Source organism: Monopterus albus, unplaced genomic scaffold, assembly GCF_001952655.1.
Source record: "Monopterus albus unplaced genomic scaffold, M_albus_1.0 scaffold310.1, whole genome shotgun sequence".
In the NCBI taxonomy this organism is placed as follows: Eukaryota; Metazoa; Chordata; class Actinopteri; order Synbranchiformes; family Synbranchidae; genus Monopterus; species Monopterus albus.
The window spans coordinates 52,662-65,494 of NW_018128190.1; positions in this window are offsets into that span (position 1 = coordinate 52,662).

Sequence of the window (12,833 nt, forward strand, 5' to 3'; positions counted from 1 at the left end):
AATGTGAACACTGCTTTTCAGTCATTTCATATATTCCTTTTGTTTTAAGGGACTATCTTATCTTTATTTTTGTGAAATATGCTTATTCACGTTATTGCATGATAACTGACACCACTCATGTCTGTACAGTAAATTTCAACCTACCAACAGCAACTGGTTAGCTTATCTTAGCATAAAGACTGGATAGAGGATAAAGCAGCTTTGTTTGTTATGCCCAAACATAACAAAACCTGCCAACTAGCACCTCTAAAGTTCACATACATGTTGTATCTTGTTTGTTTAATCTGCACCAGAATGTCAAGTTGAGGTCTAACAACAGGTTCTTACCTTTGGACAGAGCTAGGCTTGCCATTTATTTCCAGTTGTTGTGATGGACTAAGTTTACCGGCTGCAGTATCAATCATCTCCTCTAACTCTCAGCCAAAAATGAAACAAGTGTCTTCCAGTATTCTGAACCATTTCTGTGACACATTTTCATTACCAGATGGATGATATTGTACTAGCCAGGACAACCCCTTTATAGTCAGGCAAGATCCAAGTTCACCCTAACCTTCTAAATTGATGTCAATTACTTTTAGAAATCTAATTATTCAGATGTATTTTCAGTGTTTCCTTTTTGCATTCATATAGAAAAGCCCAGCCAAGTTATAAAAATATTGTAAGAAAATACTATTGGCTGCATGTGAGTTGGCCGATCTAGGAAATTAATCTTATTCTAATGGAATAGTGGAGATTCTGCTGAATTGCTAAAATCTAATTGAACCTTAATCCCATTCCATCCTCAAGCGAGTCTTTAGTTTTAACAATGAGCAGGATCATAGGGCGATAATCCTGGGGTGAAAATTATTGTTTGTTAATGAGGGTAGCGTATGTTTAATTCTCACAGTGGCTGACCTGAGGGCCATCAGGAACAGGCCAGTGTGACCCAATTTATATTAACAGCTGACCTACTTCTTCTGCTTGGCCTGCTCACATAGAACGCTGCATGGATGACCAGTGGCGTCAATAACAGTTGCTGGAGACATTAGGACACCGTTTTCATTCTCCATCCAAACTAGTGATTACATGTTAATGCACAATAAGTCAGTAAAGGGGAAAATAGTGTTGTAGACTACTCCAAAGAGACAAGTAGTTGTAGTTACCCATTATGGGTAAACAAGTGTCCACAGATTTTAATTCTGATTTTTATTTATTTATTTTTTTCTACTTGTAACTACCTCCACACTGTGGAATCACTGTGGAATAAAAAAAAGTCTAAAAGTCTAAATGTATTTACATTGCAAACTCAAAAAACAAAGCAGTCATAAAATATATATATATGTTTTTTACCCTGTATCATAGCTTGCCAATGTTTTGGTGCCTTGCCTCAAGTACACAGCTGTCTCATTTATCCAGAACATGCCACTCTTAAGCAATAATACTTTGCTCAAGGGCACCAAAATTAAAATGAACAGATTTTATTTTTCACCATTAAGATCTTCCAGGCAGGGCCAGAATTGAAACTGGCTATCTTCCACTTAGAATCATTATAACCTCTACTCCCAGTATGATAATGTTGTAAAGCTGCATAAAAAGTAAAACAGATATGGAAAGACTTGACATATTACGGCTGATGATTTTTAAACTGTTGTCAGTGCTGAATGACACTTTGTTTATACTTCTCTGAAATCTGCGCTGTTAGTGTCTTAGACAACATGTCAGATATTGCAGTTTTTCCACAACATCTGTGTCCAGTTATAGCGAATGCACATATATTTAAAGCTATCAGCAAATGTGATAGACAGCAGCTGGAAGCCACACTTGTCTGTGCATTGTGCAGTTGAAAGTGTTTTGACAAAGACGCAACCTCCACAGAGCTCTAGAACTCACTGTGTGTGGTGCTTTGCAGGCCAGTGTAGAAGTGTTAAACACCAAGTCATAAATCAACTATGACACTACTGCTGATGATGAGATTGCTTTCAGCTGTTTTAGGGAGCACAAGAGTTACTTGTAGAAATGATGCGATCAGTTACGGAGACAGAACTGTGTCAGTAAAGAGGTAGATCCACCCCCCACCCCCCGAAAAAAAAACCAAAGACTGAAGAACTGAACGAATGTACAGTATCGGGTGTTGTTAACAGCCCGTGGAAAGTCTGTGGCTGGAATTAAAGTTCTCTGACACAAACAAATGCCACAAAGATGTTTTTTGCAGGAAATGCAAGATGATATGCAAATGTGAGATTGACATGAATTTTATGTTTGTACTACAAATATGAATGTAGGCTAGCAGCGGTTAGCTTGAATCGTGTAGAGACACCAGGCAGAATGAGAGAGAAACCTAATGCAGACACAAAGACAGACACACCAGCAGGGAGATGTTAACAATTTAACAAATGGTTAAATCACAGAGCTAAGGCCAGCAACACCAGGCAGGGAACACCAGAGGAGAAGTCAGAGTCCTTATGAGGGTCAGCAGTATGCAAACAGTCCAAACAAGGCAAAAGATCAAGGGGAGTAGGCGAAAGACTGAGTCCAAAACAGACAGAATCCAAACATGAGAAAATATCCAAAATCAAAGATGTGACTCAGGGAAACGGAACAACCAGGCGGTATGGATGCTGGGGCTGGTAAGCACAGATGCTGCCAGAAACCTATCAGACAAACGTGGAAATGATTAGGAAAGTGAAAACCAGTGTGGTGGGTGTGTCAGGGCTGGGCAATGAGAGAATGGCAGGAAGGTGTACAGAGAAGAGCTGCAGAGAAAATTTGGTGACAGCTGGAAACCAGGTGGGGAATGGCAGTTAACAAGCCCAGAAAACAAGGCCAGGAGCAGAACTGTTACAAAGATAAAAACAGAGATCTAACACTGCCTCTCGCACCCAGACAGAAGAAAGCAAATTAGCTTAATATTTAATTATTATATTTCCCAAAATATTGAACTATTTCTCTTAAAGTTTTAGCAGAGTGCGTTGAGTGTCATCACCGCCACATACACACAGATGTACATGTAACTTTGTAACCCACATCCATGTGGGTGTATGTATAGGCTACATATAAGTACAGTGGTACCTGCATTGCCTACAGTATACATGTGCCTCTATATACATGAATGTGTGTGTGAGATATGATGACTGTCCTGGGAGTGTGTTGTTGCTTTGCGTGTTGCGTGCTACTGAAGAGTTTATGTTATTCTGTCCCTCTTCTCTCCCTCGTTTACTGGCTATTCTGGGAAAATCCAAATTATAGTCTTTCAGCATGTGGTTGGCTTGTGTGGATCCAAATTTGTACTTAACCTACGCCTCCTGCTCTGTCCCTCTCCCTCCGCCTACCTTCACTTCCTCCATCTTGCTATACCTCCCTTCCTCAAATGACACATTTTTCTCTCTCTCTCTCTCTCTACACTTTGCATTTTTGATTCTGATTTTGTTTACTTAATTTAAATATGCTTCAAACTAGTCTTATTTGTTGAATATGATTTGATTTAAGTCCAAGTACCATGCAGCATCCCAAAGTCAGGATGGACATACAGTATTAAAAAACATGGTCTTTTCTGTATCTCTCACATGCAGTATCTCATCTTTCTCCTCTCCTCTGTTCACATTTTGTATTTTCTCTTCTTGCTGTTTTGTCCTAGTGCCTGTTGCTGTGTGGATGGAAGTCCTGAACACATTCATGTGTCCTCTGAAAACATATCCTCCCTGTGGCTTTGCTCACTGCCCAGTTTCAGTGCTTCCTGTCTCCCCTTCTAGCATGCCTGTAATTACCATTGTAACCTATGGCTATGCAAACCCCTCTCCATTCACAAAATGGGTATTTTTATCAGTGTATATGACACTTAAATGTGACTTTTTTCAGATAATGCCTATTTGGATTTATGCAAATGCTCATTTAGTGGGTCTCTTCGCTTATATAATTACTCAGCTCTATTCCTGATACCTGTTTAATCTATTCTGGCCCTTTGAATGACCCTGCACACACACGAGTCTGTGAGATATCAGACAAGTAATGGGTTCAGTCAGTGAATTAAAATGACAGAATGAAAATTCAAACTCTACGGACACTGCACCTCTGAAATGTATCCTTGCTTTGGCACGCTAATAAGACCTCAGAGGTTTTTGGCAGTGCTTTGTAATCATCACTGAATATTTGTAATGTTTCTGAAACTTAACTTTATATTTTGACCTTAAATGTCATGATGTACCAGGCTGCTTTGAGTTCCATCTGAAGAGGACCTGCAAAGCAATTTGTTAGCTTTCTCTCACAGATGTGGTTAACATATAAGCTTTAAGTCCCAATGAGAGTGCTTGAGTTGTCAAACTGAGTCACCAGCTTTGATATATTTTTCACAGCATATGGAAGAGCATCTTCGTCATACTGCATGTTAACACAGACTAATTTGCTCTCAGAAGCCTCTTCCATTTCTCCTATTTTACATTTTATGAAAAGGGTGTGTTTATGTATCCAGACATGTGCATTAATGTGTTACGCCTCGGATGAAGCTACTGCACTTTGACATAAAACATTATGAACACGCTCAGTACATATTACGTTATGATGACCACCTCCGCTGCAATGCATCATGTCATGAGGTTTTATCCAAAGATAGTACACAAAATCTGTTAGACACATTCTCATCGCTAGGACAGCTAATTTTAGAATATTACTTTTCAGGGCAGATTAATGGTAGATAAATCCTGATGGGTGAAGGATCTCATTAAATCTTAGGGACAAATCTACTTTAATATCTCTCTCTCTCTCTCTCTGCTCTAGTCTGTTATTTTTGGTCTCTTGCATTTCAGTCAGAGTGAAAGGCTACTGGATAATTAACCATCTGAAGTGACCAGCTGCCTCACTCTTTCGTTGTATTTCTATGGCCTGTGGCCCCAGTCCATGTCTTCCAGTGGTACTTAGCTGCTGTGTACCACTTCTGAATGCTTTCTGCTCGTGCATTTTCAGTGTGTGCACTTGTGTAGCAGACTGACCATGATGACTGTTCACCACTCACCCCTCTAATCCTGTGGAGGAGAAAGGGGAGAGGCTGCCTCAAGGCCAACCCCTGCTGGGTGACATCCTCAGCAGCATCTCCTCCAGCTCCGCATGACAGTGGTCACTTTCTTTTTTTCTTCCTCTTCCTTTGCTGCTTTTCTGGGCAAAAAAAGGACATGTCTGGTTCAGTCGCATGGTTACACACGATAAATAAAAAAATAAATATGCATAATTATGTAAGCAGGGTTTGCTGGACTGCAGCCAACAGTGTTGTGAGTCAAACGCTGATGTTAGCTCTCATTAAAGGTGGCACAGAGCTCTCCTCAGAGTTCAGAAAAAACTGTTTTTGCTCATCAAGTAAATTTTTTTCCTCTGGAGTTTTCATGCAGTGATGGAAAAACACTCACAGTCATGCAATGAGCACAGGATATGTGATGGTTCTGACTGCAGCGTGTGATCTAACAGGCTGGAAACAACTGGAGAGACAAGAGCTTCTGTTTGCCTAACAGTTCATCTCAGATCGGCAGATGAGGAGTGGGCGAGGGAAGTGAGTAAAACCTTTAATTTTTTTCCTCCACCTTGAAACTTCACTCCTGCTATTCTTTTGGTATTTTCTTTGTTTAACTCTGTTTTTTTTTTTCATTCAGCTTCTAAAAATCTCACCAGTCTTGCGTATCCTCTCTCCCATCACAGCCCTTTCTTAACCCTCTACTTCTTGCTGAATTTCTCTGTCCCATCTCCTTTGCCTTTCCACACTTCCATCACTGCCTTTCTCCCTCCTCCCTCCTCCTTGGTTTTGTGAAAGGGAGCTTTATCAGCAGGCCTGAATGGTGCAGGTCCACTGGAAGCACGGACAATGGGCCCATCATCAGAGGGAAGCAGAGCCCATGAAAGAGGAACAAAGGCCCTCAGCCCAAGAGGGGCCCCACTCCGCACCTCACACCACCACAGCAACAGCCTCCACTGGCCCTGTAAACTGTGTGTATCTGTGTGTGTAATTGGGAATCAAATTATGTGTGTTCTTGCCTGTATAAGAAGGCAGGTGCTGCCTATTGGGATTTCTGCGTTATGGATCTGGCCCTTTAAAATGGCTTGGCTTTCAGCTATCATTCTTAAACAGGCTGCATTCTCATTTTTGGCATTATGCATCCATTATGGTCCAAATCTATCTTTCTGCATGGCCTCTCGTGCATTCTCCCCACTATGCAGCATGTGTTTGTTAGTGTGTAGCAGCCCTAAGCCATTCACCTGAGAAAAGGTTAGCATGTATCTGCTTTCCTGTCTTTTGTTGTAACATGATAATTCATGCACCTGTCATGAATATGCACGCTCACGTTAAAGGACACTCTTTAAAAGGAAACATGTTTGCACAGGGAAAGCTGTTTGTGTAAGTGAAGTGTGAAACAAGTCATGTCAGTTGAACAGGTTTTTCAGTAAAAAGTGACAGAGTTGACAGAAAGCTCATCTGTTCCTTCATTTGTTATCACTGTTAAAGAGGTGCATTCCTAAATGCTCTACAGCTTTTGGAAAAAACTTCATTTAAAGTTGATATTTTAGTGTCTCTTGTACTGTCATTCTTTAAAGGAAACACACCAAGTACTGCCAAAGCAGCAGCAGGGCCATGATCATAAACAACTTACCATATCACATGATCCTTCCATTGACATGGAGATGGATCTGGGTGTTACGTGTTTTTACCAACTATTTCCAAGATCAAAAATAAACTTTTTATAATAAGCAGTATACGGTCCACCTGTATTAACACCTAAGCAGGCCAGCACCGAACCTTGGGGTATTCCATTAACAACAGTAAGAGAATTTGAACAAAGCTCAGTCACTTTCACACATTGATTCCTACCTGTTAATATAATTAGGATACCAATCTACTGCTCTGTCAGACAACAATAATATTAAGCAACCTTAGTTTCAGTAGGGCATTATCCACAATATTAAAGGCTATAGATAAATCAATTAACAAAGGTGCACAGCTCTGCTTCTTATCCAAAGCTACAATTATATTATTCATAACCTTTATTGTAACTGCAGTTGTACTATGTGCCTTCATAAATCAAAACAGACACTGATAATGTGCAATACTATTTAATATTTGAGGGCAGTTAAGGTCATATTCATCAGTTGACCATATTGGGCTGAGCTGTACTCATACACTGGAGCTCTTATTAATATCCATGATGCTAGTAAAGATCCTCACAGCCTGGTGTGAATTATACACTTTATCCAAAGGTCTAAAGTGCCAGTAAGATCTGTCTTAACATTTCTCTCTAATTATAAGAGAGACAAAGGTATTTAACTTTTGTGCTGTATATTGAATATACTGTATGTAAATGTGAGATTTGTGTGTGTTTACTTGCTTGTACGTGTTATCTGCATAATCCATATTTGTTTGTCCTTTCTATGCTTCCAAAATGTCAATCTGAGGCTGGCAGTCATACTGTGATAGCGAGTGCTTGGGTACCAACCTGGACCACTGGTCTTTCTATTTCTGAAAACAGACAGGATACACAGAGCACATTAAGCCACCCACAGAATAGAACATACACAATCAACCGGTGACCCTGGGCCATTTCAAATCATTATCTTCTATCTTAACACCAGGAGCGAATCCTTGCTGTGTTTACCACACAATGGTCTGTTTGCAGCCTGGACCTCTTGGTGGGCTGATACATATGAATACTATTAGGGATGATGTGCTCTCCTTTGAATTTCAACCAATTGGCTTCAAGGACGCATTAGAGGATGTCCAGTAAACTATGTTCATCTCAGGAGATATGAGGGGTTCATCGCAGTCTGGTGCTCTAAATCATCCCAGAGCTGTTGGCAAATCTCTTGGTTTCAGTGAAAATTTGAATTCAGACAACAATGACAGCAAATCTTTCTCCTGCTCCAGTGTCTTTTTGTTATTGTTTTGATAATTTTGTAGTCCTACTGCCAAAAATTGGAAGCATAAGGTCATATTTTTGACACGGGAAGTCAAGTTAATATTTTGATCGGAGTTAATAGGGGACTTTTAAAAAAAAAAAACAAATAAAATAGAACAAAACAACAAAAAAAGAGGATTGAAAACATTAAAAAGCAACTTCCATGAGCCCTGACATTTTGAAAAACACCCAAGTATGTCATGAACTTGAGGCTTTCAGAGCACTTCCATTTGTTTAAATGTGAGTGAGTCTTTTCATAAATACAGTAAACACAAGACATTATTTGTTCCTTTGGAGGGTGGGGGCAAGAACTATGAAAAATTCATCTCCAAAGACAAATTATATATGACAGAGGACATGGAAAGGGAGGATATTTGTTATTTAAAGCTTAAACACAATCTTAGCTTACCACTGCTAGTGCTAAGTCTAATTACATGATAATGATGTGAAATGAATAGAGCTAATAATTTCAAGAGAATATGAGGTGCAAGTTCGAGTTATTTTTATTCTGATTCACTGTCAAGTGCCTTTGACTGCACAGGGATTGTGTAACAGGTCTGTCAGGACAGATGAACCATGTAACCATGTTCTAACTTGTTTTCATTCTGTTGAATAAGTTACTGCCTTGGGCATGTATCCACACGCACACACACACACACACACACACACACACACACACACACACATGCACGCACATAAACATTTGCACTCAACTCACTCAAACAAGCCCCCGGATTCTTTTTTTTTTTTTTTACACATCTACTTGATTTGGGAGTGGCATGGTGACGCCGTGGTTAATGCTGCCGCCTCACAGCACAAAGGTTCTGGATTTGAGCCCGGGTCGACCTGGGGCCTTTCCGTGTGGAGTTTGCATGTTCTCCCTGTGCCCGTGTGGGTTCTTTCCAGGTGCTCTGGCTTCCTCCTGCAATCCAAAGGTATGCAGCTTAGGCTGACTGGCGACTTTAAATTGCCTGTGTGAGTGTGTGTGGTTGTTTGTCTACATGTCAGCCCTCTGATAGACTGGCGACCTGTCCAGGGTGGACCCCACCTCTTGCCCGGTGTCAGCTGGGTTTGACTCCAGCTCCCTCACGACTCTATTCAGGATACAGGGTATAGATAATGGATGGATCTACTTAATTTGCTCTTTGAATATCCATTTATAGATTTAAAGCATCACACAATACTGTAGATGGGTTAATGTTTTCCTTCATTTAATACTACTCAGTGAAATCTACACTATTTCAAAACACACAGATGGTCTAAGAGGGACTTAGCCACCATGCATGTGTGAGCAGAGGTCACAGTGGACTAGCTGATTACATCTAAAAGGCCAACTAACAACTCTCTCTCTACATCTAGGTTTTCATTTAAAACAAAAAAAAAAACAACTCTGAAACTTTTGTTAATAGCATATACAGGAGAGCAGCATATGGGGATAAACCGATGCTGTGTCTGGAAGCCTTCAGTGTCTGTCACTAATGTTTTTTTATTCTCATTCTGAGACCTCAATGCCACAGAGGGAGTGGGGTTTGTTCTGGGTCATTTAAGAGGAAATGATCTAGAAAGTGCCATGTTTTATGTGAACAGTCTCTTTTATTTAATTTGCATAGAAACTAATGGATAAAGAAATACTTGACAATCATTAGCATCGTTCATCGCTATATTAGGACTAAAAAAGTTCAATCCATTAAAGATTGTCAGTGCTTTAATTAAAAGTGCAAAGCAGCATTTTAACATTAATTAATATTAAATTACTTTTGAGATCGCAGGTTTTTCAACCCAGAAACTGGTAATGCTTTCAGAGTTCTTCTGCTAATAGAACAAGTGAAAGTGGTGGAAAAAATGTGTTCCACAATCTTAATTGTCTTCAGTGAAGTGTTACACAAGTGACAGGAAACAAAAGCCTTTAGGTGATGCGCTGCCTTCCTTTTGACCACTTATGTAAAATAGAGGCCATTAAATGTCTGCTCCATGATCTAGATTGTTCAGTTATACAAAGGTGTCACAATTTGTTTGACAGCTTTGAAGTTATTGTATATAATTAATAAAGACTCAAAGAAACAAGAGAAACATTTGTCAAAGGACATTTTACAGTCGAAGAAAAAAGGGGAAAATGTGACAGTAAAGGAGTAAAAACTGGAGAAGGTAAGAATGCTCCATGAAAAGCAACGGGATTACAAACATATTATGGGTTATTAATGTGGATATGACACTTAACAAGTTTTTTACAAAAGCGCATTTGTGTTAAAGCTGTTATAATTAACAGAAAATATATTACATAATTTCATATAAATAGCTAAATTACTAACTGTATGTCTAAGGTGTCATTAACAGTGACAACCCCTTGGGGAATTATCACTCAACTCTGCAGCTCCTCTCAGCACAGAGAGCGAAGCCAGCCAGCTATTGTGTGCCCACAGCAGCTTTAGGAGAAAGTTACAACTAAAAAGTTGGAACCTGCAAGATGTAAAACCAGAATTAACATTCGTGTGGCTTTTGAATGATGATGAGAGAATTAAAGGGGGTGAAAAGTGACACCATGGTGGCTGTATTGGACAGGTAATTATCAGTTTTGATTTGTTTGCGAGGTGGGGTTTAATAGTTTCCTGAAATCTCTAAGTAGTCAGGCAGTCTGCATTCATGTGTTTTGGAGGAGTGGCTTTGGAGAGAAGTCGGAATAAAAGGCTGGGATTTCTTTGGTAGTCTATATGAAATATATTACATTTGTCACAGTACTACATGTGTAATGTGTAAAGTAAAGGTCTGCTGAAACTCACAAATACTGTAAAAAGGCAGAGGTTTGATTAGGCCCAGGTGCAGCTTGTTAAAGGCTGGACCTGTGCTGGCCTGATACCAAGTCGTGCTTTGTTCATGTTATCTTTGGTTTCCCATAAATATGAGCTGCCAGCTTTACAAGTAGAACATGCAACACAGTCTATAAAAACACTGCCCATCCATCCATCATTCCATCCATGGATGGATGGATGGATGGATATGTATGAAATGTTTTTACTTTCTGAGTATGTGGCTGACTAGGTAAATATAACTTTCATTTCTGTGCATTTCCAATACTTTCAATTTCTTGCAATGAGATGTTTTTCTACTTCATTTGAATGCTTCTGGGAGCTGCTAACATCTCATCTACCATTGTTTCCATTATTAGTTGAGAAGCTGCTGGTGTAATGTAGTGCTCACATGAGCCTTACAGTATATGCTGTGAACGGCTATTTGGCTTCAGCCTCAAAGCTTATTTATGCTCCAGAAAAATAAATAGCTTTCTGGCAAAGCCAGCATGTAGCCATCAACAAAACATCATAAAAACACTGACAACTTATAAACGCAGATTGTTTGCGAAATCATGAAATCAGTTTCCATATTTCTGTTTCATTTTGAGTGTATGTTTTTAAGACCACACAACATGATGGTTTAACTTTGTATCAAAGGTTGTAAAAACCAGAAAAAAGAACCTGAAAGGCCTTTGCAAAATTAGCCTGTCAATATGACATTTTAGAAAAACATCCCCTGAGAGAAGCGAATCAAGATACTTTGTGACACATGCTTACACAAAATACAAATTATAATTATGAAGCACAGCACAGTTTACCTTTTAATAAAACGCCCCTTCATATCAATGATTTGTCATGAGTCTGGAGAGTTCCGCAGCTGAAATGTCCAAAAATGCTCAAGACAAAACCAATGTGCCATTCAACCAAAAATCCCAGCAGCAATGTTACATGATTTTATGCAATTAAATTTTGATATCTGTGAGGTTTAATTCATAACTGTGAACTCATAAAGCACAATGATTGTACTGTATGATAGCCACACTAGCAGCCAGACTGAAAAATAAAGACTGGACCAGACTGAAAAATCTTATCACCTGCAGGATGAATTACAGTGCAGTTTTGTGCAGACACTCATACATCTAGATAATAAATCTTACAGATTTTGTTGCTCCTCTGAGTTTTCCCCTAGGTTGACATTTGCCATTTTAAGTGAAATGTCTCAGTAACTATTTGATGGTCTGCCATGAAAGTTGGTACAGTTATTCATGCTTTCTCCAGGATGAACTGCAGTAGCTTTAGTGATCTCAACTTTTCATTTAACTCCATCATCAGGTCAAAGCTTTACTTTTTTCAATTCTTTGGTTTATCGCCACATACTTACAAACCTAATAACTTAATTTTGCACCAACCTCAGCTGGACTTTGTGTTTAATGCCAGTTAGCAATGTTAACATACCATAGTCTTTTAAAACATATTAGCATGCTCTTTTTGGCATTTAGCTAAAAGCACCACTGTGCCTACTTAAACCCCCAGAGAAAAAATAGTGAGTGACCAACTTAAGGGGTTTTTAGAATCAAATCACATATTGTCCCCATTTCAATCTGGTTTTAGAAAACAGCACAGTACTGTTACTGCCACATTAAAATTTTTAAATGATGTGTTACAGGCATTGGATTGTAAAAAACATTGTGTAGCTTTATTTATTGACCTCTCTAAGGCTTTTGATACTGTTGATCATGTATTACTTATTAACTCGTTGTTAAGGATTGGTTTGTCAGAGGGAGCGATCCCTTGGTTTAGGAATTATCTTTCAAATAGGAGGCAAGCTGTCCAATTGGGAGGTTCTTCCTCGTCTTTTTTAGAAATATTAAAAGGGGTGCCACAAGGCTCGGTCCTTGGACCAATTTTATTTTCTATTTATATTAACAATGTGTGCGACAATCACTTTTATGCGGATGATACAGTAATTTATTGTTGTTCTTCTACACATGCCCAGGCAGCAAAATGCTTACAACATGCATTTGACATTGTTCAGTTTTGCCTGCGGTTGCTGAAGTTGGTCTTAAATACCAAGAAATCTAAGGTTATGGTATTTTCGCATTTACAGGAGCTATCAACAGATACTCTGTCAATAACAACAGAT